The following is a 14,778-nucleotide window of genomic DNA, read 5'->3' on the forward strand; positions in this document are numbered from 1 at the left end:
GAAGCTGAAATGTTTGAGATTAGATAGAGGAGGTTAATTCATTTCTAATGAATTCAATGAATTTTGTACTGAAAGAACAATCAAAAGACAAGTATCAACCCCTAGTACACCTCAACAAAATGGTATAGCAAAAACAAAGAACAGATCAATCATGAATTGTGCAAGAACCTTGATGATAGAAAAGAATGTTGCAATCAAATATTGGAAGGAAGCAATCAATATAGTAGTTCATACTTTGAAAAAAGTAAAACTGAAGAAAGACTCAAATTAGACTCCTTATGAACTATGGTATGGCTACAAACCTAATGTAAGTTACTTGAAAGTATTTGGTAGCAAATGTTGTATTTTGAAGGAGACTAGGAAAGGTAAATTTAATGTCAAAAGTGATGAAGGCATATTCCTAGGATACTCCAACAGAAGTAATGCATACAAATGTTTGAATCTAACTACTCATAAGATCATAGAAAGTGCACATGTGAAGATTGATGAGGTTGCAAAAAAGAGTGAAGAAGAGAGCAGCAAAGAACTTGAAGATTACAAAAATTTCATTTACTTTGAACCTGATACATTTCCTAATCCAATTGGAAGTTGGAAGACTTCACCTCCCGAGTCCCCAAAACCTTTAGAAGCACCCGAGTCATAGACTAAAAGACTCGAGTTATATTCAGAGGCTACCAAGTTGTAGCCAATGCAACCCGAGTCTGAATCTAAAGGACCTGAGTCACAGACAATATGATCCAAGCATGATGCAAAAGATCATGGTGAGGCAAGTAGAACAAGTTCTAAATCCAAACTACTTGTATTAGCAAGATACGTCAAAAGGCACCATGCATTTGAGCAGATCACTGGAGACAAGTCAGATGGTATAGTGACAAGGAAAAAATTGAAAGGTACATGTTTTCTTACTAAATTTGAACCTAGAATAGTTAAAGATACTTTGGATAATGAAATTTGGATTGAAGCAATGAATGAAGAGATAGATAAATAGAAAGGAATAAGACATGGACTCTTGTTCCTAGACCCAAGGATAAGAATGTAATTGGCACAAAGTGGGTGGTCAAAAATAAGTTAAATGAAGATAGAGAAGTTTCAAGAAATGAAGCAAGGTTATTATGCAAGGGTTATTCTCAAGAGGGAGGTATTCACTATGGTAAAACTTTTTCTCCTGCTGCAAGATTAGAAGGTGTTAGGACTCTACTTGCTTATGTTGCACATAGAGGATTTAAAGTGTATCAGATGGATGTGAAATATGTATTCTTAAATGGAATTCTAGAAGAAGAAGTTTACATAGAACAACCTGAAGGTTTTGTAGATCATAGCAAAAGGGATATGGTTTGTAAACTACACAAAGCATTATATGGTCTCAAGCAAGCTCCCAGAGCTTGGTATGAAAGACTTCATAATTACTTGATGAAGATTGGTTATCAAAGAACAAATGATAACGGTAGCCTATACATTAAAGGACAAGACAAGAAGATTGTATTAGCATAAATCTTATTTACTAGAAATGATGATTTGTGCAAAGCTTTTTCAGAGGAAATGAGTAAGGAATTTGAGATGTCAATGTTTGGAGAAATCAAATTCTTTGTTGACTTGTAGATTCAACAAAAGAAAGATGGTATTAAATTACTCAATCTAAGTATATCAAAGAGATAATGAAGAAGTTTGGAATGGAGGATCAGTTGGAACACCTATGTATATTGGACATAAGCTTTCCAAAAATAATGATTCCAAGGAGGTAGATCAGACCATATACAGATCAATGATTGGTAAACTTTTGTATGTTGTACATACTAGCCCTGATATTGCTCTTGTAGTTGGTATGGTGGTAAGATTTTTAGCTAATCCTAAAGAAAACCATATGACGGCAATAAAGAGAATCATGAGGTATCTGAAGGGTACTGAAGACTATGGATTATGGTACAAGAAAAGAGGCAATTTGGATTTGAAAGCCTTCATTGGTACAGATTGGGCAAGAAGTATTGATGACAAGAAGAGCACCAGTGGTGGAGAATTCTTTCTTGGTAAGAGACTAGTGTCTTGGACAAGTAAGAAGAAATATTGCATTTCTCAATCTACAGTAGACGTAGAGTATGTTTCAGTAGCAGTTAATTGTTCCAATGTTGTTTAGTTCAAGCAACTATTAGCAGGTATGAAGGTAGAAATCAAGGATCCAATGGATATCTTTTGTGGCAACACAAGTGCAATTAATATATCAAAGAATCATGTGATGCATACCAATACCAAGCACATTGCAATAAAATATCATTTTCTGATAGAATTGGTGCAAGACAAAGAGGTGAGATTGGAATATGTGAATACTAAAGAACAAATTGCAGACGTATTCACCAAGCCATTACCTAAGGATGAATTTTTGTATCTAAGAGGTAAGTTAGGGTTTATTCCCCTATCTAAATCTCACTAAATAGGATTTAGTGATGCATAAATTATAGCATGTTGAAAATCAGTCAAGTTGATGTAGTAATGAAAAGGGTAGATTACATATGAATCTGTACATCGAGTACATTGATAAACACTGAATATTATCTTTGGCATAAGATATCAAAGAGGGAGGGTTTGTGTCATATCACAAAAATTTTGTTTGAAGATGTCAAAGAGGAAGAACTTGGCTTGATATCAAAGAGGGAGAGTTTGCTATCAGAAGAACATGTTGAAGATGGATGAATTTGTTGGTAGATGGAGAAACTGAAGTCAGAGGGAGTTCACACTGATAGAGGGAGAATTAGAATTAAACTAAGGATATTTTCCTTACTTTATTTTGCTTTGAAATTTCATTTTATTATGACATTTTGTGTTGCAACAATGCCAAAGAGGGAGATTGTTCAAAATAATTGATCAATTGTATATTGTCTTTAATGTTACACAAAATTTCATATCTTTACCAGTCAATGTATGTTTAGCTCACCAGGGCAATGAAGATAATTTTCTGTGTCTGTTGAGCATTCTAGTGTTTGCTAAGTTCAGAAGACAGTGCCTACTGAGTTCACCCGGGCGTCGAAGAGAAGTTCGCAGAAGTTGAGTGTTAACCAAGCTCACTCGGTTAATAAAGGAAAGTTGGATGAAACCAGTGTTAACCGAGCTCACTTAGTTACCAAAGGAAGTTTGCAAAGATGTAGTGTTAACTGACTTCACTTGGTTAATACAAGAAAATCATTCTAGTGTTAGTGTCTATTGAGCAGGGTCGGCTAACAAAGGATTTTCTTGTTTTGGCATATTGAGTTTAATAAATTTGTTTGTTCGTTCTAGCCGACTGAGGAGATGAATATTAATTATTCTAAGTTGTATTCGAGCTGACTTGACAATGTATATGATATAAGTATAAGGTCAAGTTGAGGATTGAATGTGTGTAAAAATGTATGGAACATAAGAAGATGTTTAAATGAAGTAAATTGGAAGGATAAGAAGAATATCCTTGTTGGGTGGAAAAGATTAATCTAATCAGGAAGGATCAAGTATTCAAGCTAGAATTGAGATCTGAAATCAGCAATATAGTTGCATCAATAATCATGCCATATCATTGTTACTCTCTAACCATTGTAGTAGTTTATGAAATCTACTAACAGAGTTGGCTTAATAGCTATTTGTAAATCTTCTAACAAGGTGGAATTTCTAAATTGAAGTGTCTAAAGACCTCTAGCAAGGCCACTCCTAGCAGGGCAATTAAATCCTCTAACAAGGTCACACCTAACAATGTGTTTTGTAACCTTTAACAGGGTTGGCTACTAAAAGGGCTCACTTTAGAAGAGTAAAAAATAGCAACTAGTTATAATTGGTGGTTTTTACCAAATTGGGTTTCCGCATTAAATCTTGGTGTCTCTTGTGTTCATGTTATTTCTTTTATGTGTATGCAACTAAGTTAATTAAGGTTAATCATAGTTAATAGCTTAAGATCTATATGTTCAATATTTTTCGAGTAACAGTCGATATTATAGTGCTTGCCAAGTTACAACATATTGTTAGTGTTAACCGAGTGCCTGTGTGTTAACTGAGTAACAATAGTTTTAGCAGAGTTTGTGTTTTGTATTGACATCTAAAGGATATGGAATTTATTTTAGTTAAGGGATCTGGGATCTATTTTAGTGGTAATTGATTCACCCCTCCCCTCTTCGTTACTCCTCTTATATCTTTAACAGTATGTGTGTATGTATGTATGTATGTATACGTATATATATATATATATATATATATATATATTATGTATGTATGTATGTATACGTATATATATATGTATATGTATATATGTGTATATACAGATATTTTTATGTGTGTATATATGCACATATTTGTATGTGTGTATATATGCACATATTTGTATGTGTGTATATATGCACATATTTGTATGTGTGTATATATATATGCATATATATGTATATACATATATGTGTATATGTGTATATATGCATATATGTATATACATATATGTGTATATGTGTATATATGCATATATGTATATGTATATATGTATGTATGTATATATGCATACATACATATATATGATTTTATTATTTTATCAACCAAAGTTCTTTTATAAATATATATTAATGGGGTAAGGTTTCCAAGGAAATCACTTAGTTTCATCCATAACTTGGGCCGCTCACAAGAAAAGAGGTCTCAAGTTTCAATCTTATCCCCTTCCGCCTTCCCCCCTATACCCCCCTTCATCTAGACAAGTAGAAGAAGAATTAGGAATTATAATATAGGTTTAATTGTATTTTTATTTAGTGTAACCAATCAACTCTTACATTAACATAATATATATGGGCATGATTTTCAAGGAAGTCACTATCCCAATGGAAACTTTGGACCCCTTATGTCTTTCAAATCTTGAGTTTCATTCCCACCTAGTACACTTACAAATGTGTGTGTGTGTGTGTGTGTGTGTGTGTGTGTGTGTGTGTGTGTGTGTGTGTGTGTGTGAGAGAGAGAGAGAGAGAGAAGGTAATTAGTTTTGTATACCCCTTTATCCTTCTTTTATTGCTTTGCATTAATTTTATTTATTTAAAGTCATAGCATGCATGAAGATACATAGAACTTGAATCATCATAATACACCTATGAATACAAATTCATACATATTAATTACTAAACATATGTAGGTATGGATATATGTGTGCACCCATATATGCATATTTTGTATCTATATGATTATCACATAGAGATAGAAACATCATAACTCTACACATTCACATAGCCATAAAGGAGACCATCATCAAAGGGATATATAAAAAAAATAACACGGATCCACCCAAAACTAAATCAAGTGATTGGAAAAATAACTAAAACTATAATATGATTCCCATGTTTGAACATTGGACCTTCTCCAAAACAACAAGAAGTAGTTTGAGGATTTTAAGGCACTCAAACATATGTAGTCAGGTGGATTGATGTTTGGTACCTGCAAAAACATGCATCACAAGTAACCACAACAACATCTATACATAAAATAAAACAATGGAAGATAAGGAAGGGGGAGTGTGACATCATGTAGATCTCCCATAGGAGTGACTTTGATTGTCACCCCTCATCGGACAAACATGCCAAGTAGGATACATATAGATCACAAAATGGGTTAGCGAGGTTGATCAATAATCTAATCATCATAATCAAATCTAATGTTAGATCTCAAATGTTAAGCATATCCATCAATTGAAAAGAAATCTAACATCGTAGACCTATTTCATAAAAAAATGAAGAATGAAGTGTATATCACACGAAAGTCCATACAAAACATAATATCATATATAAACATAGTAAATAGTATCTCTAAGGTAGGCACTACAAACTGTGCATTCATCATTTTTAGTTTGGTAAGGTCAAGGTTAGGCATGGATTTATGGTTGTATGTACATTGATTTTTGTTGAAATTCTTTAATATTTTATTCATTGGTGTTTGGGGTTAGCGTAATGTTCCTTGGATATTAATGTTTCTTATATTGTTATAGTAGATCTATAATGTTATAGATGATGAGATATGATGACATAGTTATGGTATTATTTATTTTCTTCATGGTTGTATTTTTGTATTCTACTATGATCATGAGATGTGCATTAATGGTAGTGACTTTTGATGTTGTTCTTATGATGGTGACTTTTGTGACATTCATTATAATGGATGTGTTTGGAGTATCTGTTTAAAACTAGAAGCTTGGGGTTTGATAGTTTTTTTTGTCCTCATTTTCTTGGGTTTCTTGAAGATTCAAATCTTTTCTCCACCACTATAAGTATCAGTTTGCTCCTATTTGTTTGATTGAGTTCACATGTAGATCATGGTCATGTTTCTTGGAATTCGATTACTAAAATATGTTAAATGCTAACTTGTTAACGAATGAGGCTACTCTGATCTTGTATGTTATGTGGTGGTCATGGTTTAGTTATATTATGATATATTGCTTCTTTTAGAGCCTAAGTGTGCATTTAATTGATTGATGGATCTTATGTATTTAATTTATTGGGTAAATCCAAAGGAATTATATTGGTGTTGTGTTTTATTTGGAATTATGGCTATGTTTTAGAACCTAGAGAAATCCTATGTGATCCTTACTATGAGTTTTATATGATCTCCTAATTGATTTGACTAACATTCTAGATCTTATTGATGATTTTGAGTTATGCTCTAAACTCTGTGTATTTGGATTATTTTATTATGAGGATTTTATGAGGCTCCATTTAAGATTATTTATTTTATTGTTTTCATTTTTTTTACTTTGATTAGTAGTGTGGCTCATAATGGGGGTTGGGGACCAAAGGGGTTATTCTAGGGTAGCCTATTATGGATTCATAAGAGGGTCTCACTAGGAGAAAAGTGTGAAGGGTGGATCACAGGGGGGTTGGGGACCAAAGTGGTTAGTCTAGAGTAGCACATTGTGGAGTTTTTAATCAAGTGGTAACTTAATAAAAATTAAGTTGGTATGAGATTTCACATTAATAAAAGATAATAAGCCTCAACCATTCCTAGAGTTTGTACACACTCTTTTTATGGGGATGGGTTGAGAATGTTTGGTCATTTGTGGATCATTGATCTAGTAGAACAACACCTCAATTTAGTAATGTTATCATTTCTGCATGGTGTCCACCTAGGCACTAGGTTGAGAGAGACTACAAGGTGACATTGGCATGGAACCATGTGATGACATCCTTATGTTTATATCCTAGGATTCCCTCATGTTTATTTTTTTTTTTCCTATTAGGATGATTATTTTTTATTGTTCTATATCATCTTATTGTTTGACCTTGTGAATTCCTATGTTACTCCCAGGACTAGATGTTTCTTTGTTCATGTCTTACTTGTGATTATTTTCTTGGTGTGGGGCCTTGTATTATCTCCTAGCTTAGGAGTGTGGACCTTAGGATTCTACCTAGTTCAATGGAAAATATTTTATCCATAGAGCATTTCTTAGAATTATTTGAGAACCTTGAGTGATCATGTTACATAATGTGTTTCCCTCATGTAGCTTCTTGTTTGTATCGATGAATGTCTTTTATGATTCATTAGATCTTATTATGCAACTTTGTATGGATGTGTCATGATGTTATCATCACATTGATGTACTTAATGTTGTACAATAATCTTCTTCGAAAACAAATGTAAAATGTATATGTGGTTGAGGATCAATGATTGCTTGTAATTTGTAATGTATACATGCACCTATGATTTCTTGTGATGTATTGAAAGAAGTTGTTAAAAATGTATAACCTTGATTTATTTGTATGCCTATTTGTAATTGGCCTGCGTCATTTATATTAAAGTGTTCATAGTGTATGAATGGTTATAGTTTCATAGTGATCAAATTGGATTAATCATACTTATTATAAGTTTCTAGATTGGCAAGAGAGAACCTAAGAGAAATTGGATATTTAATTAATCATAAATATTCACGTTGCATTTACCAAAATGTATAATAATGAGTTAATTTTATATGTGGTAGACTACATGTTGCACTATGTGTGTGTGTGTACACACACACACACACACATGCACGTACATACCTATGCATACACACAAATATATACACACACTATGTGTGTATAGATACACACAAATACATACCTACATACACACACACACACATACATACACATATATCCTTATTTTGTTTTGATGTCCTCTCAAGTTCTCGGGAAAAGCATTATACTCTCCTCCCAAACCTCTTTTGGCCTCTTCTAGCACCTTATTTCACATTGGACTTAATTAGAACCCATTCTCAACTAGGCAATAAGAGTTTTAGCTCTCTAAGAAATGTTAGCCCTTGTGTACCCTTTTTGAAGTTGATCACGTGCAGAATTAAACTCATTGATGTAATATAGTTTCTTCCTTCCAAGTCCATTTCTCCAAATATGTACAATTTTAACGTTTGAAAAGGAAAAAAATGGTTTTTTTCCTTGCTATTATTAGTATAGATAAATGACAATAGAGATAAATAATATTTTTTTATAATGATTAAAATAAAATAAAAAATGAAACTATAGAAACTTTGTTCAAGATTTTAATTCTCTATTTGATTGGTTGGATTAATGAAAATGTTAAAATGAATTAACAAATAGTATTCATGTCTTTGGCATGAACTAGTAATAAGAAAATGTTCTCTACAATAAAGCACCTACTCTTACCAACTAGTATTTTACTACAAACATAAGTGTTTAACATTCCAAAAGCATAGGTAGGCATTAATTCATGAAGATGTATGTGTTAACATAATCACAATGAATAGATTTTTGATAGTCTTTTAATAAAATGTACGATGTGTTTATTGTACTAAAAAAGTAGTGTAAAATAGAATAGAGACTTGACATACAAATTTAGTATTCAAGTATTGTGTGATAGTCCACGTTGAATATATAAAAGCTAACTTTTTTGTTTGCAAAAATCTTTTTATTTAATTATTTATTAGGATTGTGTGACTAATATGGTAAAGAAGAAATGTACAAATTAAAATCCAATTATTATATCTATGTTAAAAATAAAGTATTTATTGATATTTATTTTCTTTTTCAAAAATGAATGCAATGTATAAATTAAATTAATACGGGATTTAGTTACCACTTAATTTATATATTATATTTTCTTACTGCTCAAAAAAAATCAATTTATATTTTAAATTTTATTTATTCATACACACAATCAAAAAATTAAATATAAAAGAGTTATGGTCAAACAATAAAAAAATGTTTACATGATTTGGATTTCTCTAAAGTGGAGTCATAATAATGCACCAAACACTATAACAGAATTGTATGATAAAAGGATCCTAAAAATATAGATCTTGTTATATATCATTTAATTCAATTCTTAGACATAAAATATTATTTGAAACCAAAACATGGATGCACTTTGTGTCAACCATTATTCCCTTTACAAATAGATTTTAGTTTTTTTTGTAGCCCTTCCGATCAAATTTTAGGGGCTTTACCACACCCATCATTGGATGCTTGGAGGCCATTTTTTGATCTTGTTGGCATCTTATTTTTTTGGTTTTTTGTTTTTTTTGTTTTTTCTTTAGTCTAAGTTGAATATTGTTGTGTATGAGAATTACACATAGAACCCTATTGAGAAGCTTCCAAATCACCAAAAGAATTGTCAACTATGTAATGGTAAGAAGTAGTGTCTTTCAACCAAGTGGCTAGGGGATGTGATTTAGAGTTGGAATTGTAAAGACAACAACAAGATGATCGATATTGAAGGACGTTTGGTAACAAAAGGCTAAACATTTTTAATCCATGAGTTGTAATTGTAAAGACTGCAACAAGGTAGTCAATATCGAAGCATGTTTGGTAACAAAAGGCTAAACATTTTTAATCCATGAGTTGTGACCAACAATACTCATCAATTTTTACAATTACTTCTTTAAAAGTTTTTTTTGTGGTTTCTACGTCATCCAACATGTGGGCGAAAGTTTTGTGCATAAAATTTGAAGTCGTTTCAATATCTAAGAAGAAACCCAAAAAATCACCAAAAGCTTCAGAGCATGGCTCTACCCAAAAGTGAAGTGGAAGAAAGCTAAGGTGAACCAAACTAGCCTAATTGTAAAAGACATTGTGGAATAATTAAACGATGGGTGTTCAGGTTTTCACATAATAAGATGACTATCTCATGCCCAAACCTTGTAGATACTATAATGTTTTCGTCATCTACAAGGTTACATACCACAATAAAGAAAATAGAGGTGTAGGGATCAATTTCAAAGATTATATTCCATAAAACATGACTGAAATAAATGATTTCTTGATGAAATTTAGGGAGGTAAAAGAAATGGAACTTGTTAATCAAATCATGCTCTACAAAGAATTCATCATTTTCTCATATTTCCTTCTTTGCAACATATATTTTTTGTTGAATGAGCTTGACCTTTGATTGAGACCTTTTACATTCTATGATTTTGTCATAGAATGTTAAGGGTTTTATTGAGATAGATGAATTAGTAAGCTTTGCCACACCCTAAATGATATGTCATATGCCAATTAGGACATCATAACCTTCTTAAGGCTCAAAAATGTCTTTGTTATCTTTTCAATGCCATCACAAATATGGAAACTTGAGGAAACCCCATTCAAATTCATCAAAGACACATAATTTACTCCTTCAATTTATTTTCTTAAATCTAAAGATTGAATCCAAGAACACATTATCAATTGCTCAAGCATATTAACCAACTAGAAATACAAATAGATTTTTTGAAACCCTGAATGTGAAAAACTTCACAATAGTATTAAACTTAATAATCTTGAATTTTTCAAACTATTAATTGTATCAAGTTCCAATACTGCATAAATTTATAATAAAAAATTATTTATATTTATCAATTAAAATAACTTTAGAAAGTTAGAATTCTTATATTAGGGCTCATTTGGTTGCTGGAATAGGAATAGAAAATTTGGAATATATTTTCTATTTTTCATTTGGTTCATCAATTGGAATAGAGAATATGAATACATATTCTCGTTTTGCCTCTAAAATGAGCTTATGCCCATTCCAAGAAATAGTTGTTATTGAAATAGCCATTCTTGTTCCCAATATGCAATCCTATTCTCCATTCATATGCTTGCAACCAAACGGGTCCTTAAAGTTTCACCAAAAATGTATAGAAGGTTGCTTCAATACAAAGGGGAGAAGCAACTACAACTCCAAACTCACTTTGAGGTTGATGGTTGGCTCCTATGACTACAGTGGTTATGACCACAATGGTGGTGACAACTAAGCATAGAGGAAGCATAAGTACCAACTATGGGTAGTAGATTAGTTGGTTGCCCCAAAGCGGTTAAGGCCCACCAACGCCCCTTAGCCCCTAGGATCTACTTTTGAGGATGCAGTTAGTGGGTTCGGGTTCTTAGCTGCCCCAGCTTGCCCATTCATTCTTTTGGGGTCAGTTTGGAGGAGATATTGAGACCTTTGCACTATGGATACTAAGTAAGCTTGAATGGGCGAACATGTGCATGCAAAAGTCTTTTCTCCTCTCCCAACTGCCCTGCTCCAAATGTAGAGGTGTTTGTATTCTCTGGAAGGAACCCTTGGCAACTATTTGTTCATATATAATTAATTCTAGTGCAAAATAATGATCAATTTATAATTATGGTGAAATGGGACTTGATTCTTCTTTACTATTCTAAGATAGAATTCAATTGGGTGCCATCATCAATGGATTTGCTAAAACTAATCTTTGATGGTGTCACAAGAGGAAATGTCAATCTTGATGCAATTTTTGAAAAATTTGGAAAATAAATCTGATAATTAAATGAAAGAAAAGACATTACTTGATAGAATTTTATATATATAATTTTTATATATGACTAATATAGATATCATAAACTCACTCATCCAAAAATATGAGAAATTAAATTTTAAAATATTTTATTTTAAAATATTTTATTTTAAATTCTTTTTGCTAACAATTATTGGCCATGGAGAAAATAACCTTCATATAAAACCAAAAAGAGGTATAGAACTAAATATATACTAATATACAAAATCCCTAGTGGAATGATAAGCTTAAAATCTACCAAAAAAATAGTTGTCGACTCTATTATGCTATAATATCTAACAATGCATTATATTTTTTTTACATTCCTACTTAACGTATCTACCCTAAGAGTTTGTATGAGAGTGTGCATTGTTAAAGGGCCTTTGATAAACCCTCTTATAGAGGAGCATTCTCTTCTTCATTATTAGTTGAATCCTCATTCGCATATAAGTTTAATCAATATTTGGTGGAGAAGCTCTTCTTACAAACTTAGAGGAATTCAATTCATCTATTCACCTAAGGTTTACAAGGATTGTCAATGTGGTTAATAATAATAATAACAAAAGGATCAGTTGTTGCATTAAAGCAATGTCAAATGCCAACCATTAACTCACATCAGGATGAAAGCCCTCACCTTATCATCATTCAAAATAGAATTGAATGCATTGTGGTCATGGCCTTATCAAAGCCTAGAGAGAACCCTAATCACATTTTTCATTTCATTTTCAAGGAAATTGATACAAACATGGAGTAAATGTATAAGCATGGTAGATGTGAACAATCAAGAGAATTAAATCCCCAACATTACCTTGATTACATGAACAATTATCATCACACCAACTTGGATGATCTTTTTCAACATAAATCGGTCAATAGTGGAAATTTGGTGAAAATTTTCCATATCTACTATTGTTCATTTCCCACTGCTTCAATTGTGAAGGGGATTCTTCCTTAATATGGATATTTGGACAGCTTTCCCTACCATTGTTGTTGAAACTTACTCTTGTCATGATACAAGATCAACATTGAAGAGATTGGGCATTGCACACTTACATTTAACTAAACTCTCCAATCAAAAGTACCATGTGTAATAGTATATTGTAAAGTTGGCTAAAGAGTTTGCATGAGAATTGACTAATCTCCCCACAACCATGATTAATTATAATTTCATCTAATAAGTCTATCAACAACCAAATCTAATTAAAGACCATATTAATCTTATAATTTTGTGACCCCTAATCCTTAAGGCCTTGACAATGACCATAGAATTGCCCTAAACTTGCAACCTCAATTTCCCAACATGGACAAATGCTTGTAGAACTATAATACGTGTTTAAGTCTCAATTTCATATTTCATTTTGCCCTAACACTCTAAGCCTATTCAGCCATACAACCACCATGATCTCTTAATATACAACCTAGTTTAAATATTCTAAAGTTCAAAGCAAACAGATTTCCACAATCCATGAATATTGTATTAATTTCTGGGGAAGATTGTGTGAGAGTTTTTTCATTTATGAAAAAACTCTCACACAATCTTCCCCAGAAATTAATACAATATTCTAAAGTTGCCTCTAAATACACTATCAAAGTTAACTTGTTATATTTAACAAGACTACAACTTACACATTTCCTCATATTAAAGGTGGATTATCTCACCTTACCATCATGCCACAAATAGGGAAATATTTTATTCTATTGAAATTGTTTACACTATTTTCTTAAAGAACTAGTTTTGTATACTTGATTTCAATTCTTTTATTTTTTTTACAAATATATTTATATACAATTATTTTTAGTACTCTTTTATTTACAAGAGTTACTTCATTTTACATTAGAACTATTTTATTTACTAAGAGTTTTAATTTTCTTTCAATTAAAGTTTCTCTCTACATAGTTTCTTTCAACATGGTCACATGTTCCTTCATTCTACTATAAAGTGCTCCTTGAAGCGAAATGGCTATGCAGCAACAGAATTGCACATTTTTGCATTTATTAAATAAATTAAAAAAGACAAAACAATTGTATTGTAGCTTTAAAATTAATTTAAAATATAAACAAACTATCAATTCAAGTGCAATTTCTTTGTTGCATAAACATTGCCCGCCTTAAAGCCACTACAAAATAACTTTCAACATAATTATTAATTGTTAATCTACCATACAAGTGAATTTCAAATTTAAATTAAAGCGCTTTTATACATGCATACCAGTAAAATTCACTTATTTATTGTTGATTACATTTAAAGAGCAAATTCTATGTTCTTTTCATTCATCACCCAAGAGCATATCTATTTTCTTTGAACTCTTATTTTATACCATCATTTATTGCACCAAAAAGCATCTCTTTCCTTTGAACTCTCATTTACTACTATCACTAATTATACCTAGAAAAATATCTTCTTTTTTTGAACTCTCATTAAGGGTGTCCCTTTTTTCCCTTCATTATATGATGCATTGTCCATTACTTTCCCTTGAAAGAAACGGGGTTGAGGGGCACCTTTCTAATATTACGCTTTTGTTGTGGGTTGTTCCTAGGTAGATATTTTGGCTCGAGGTTGTGGGTAGTTCCCCATGGTCTCGGGTTCAAAAGGTAAGAGATCTTGCAGGCAGATGATCTCACCCATGGAGGACTAATCTCACCCTAGGTCACATCGGCGGGCTAGTCATCGCTGACTAGGTCATGGGAACAGCCCATGTATTAAAAAAAATTACACTTCACTGTTCTCTACATGTTCACAAATTTCCTTGTTTTCCTAGAATCTGCTTGATTTGTGATACCAATAATCAGTTAATGATGCAAGTCGTTTCAACAGTCTCCCGTCCTCTCTCGTCCTAGTATTTCCTGAAAAAACACATGATATGATGTAATTTGAATCAATAAATCTTTGTTTGGCTCATTGCATTTTACGCCATTTGCTCGTTACTAGCAGGTTTTCACACCTGAAAACAACATTACTGCAACCTTGCATCAGCAAAACGTAGTTATATTACAGTTGTTGCAAACTTAAAAATATGCTAGAAAGC

Source organism: Cupressus sempervirens, chromosome 2, assembly GCF_028749045.1.
Source record: "Cupressus sempervirens isolate cs-2001-9-10 chromosome 2, ASM2874904v1, whole genome shotgun sequence".
Classification (NCBI taxonomy): domain Eukaryota; kingdom Viridiplantae; phylum Streptophyta; class Pinopsida; order Cupressales; family Cupressaceae; genus Cupressus; species Cupressus sempervirens.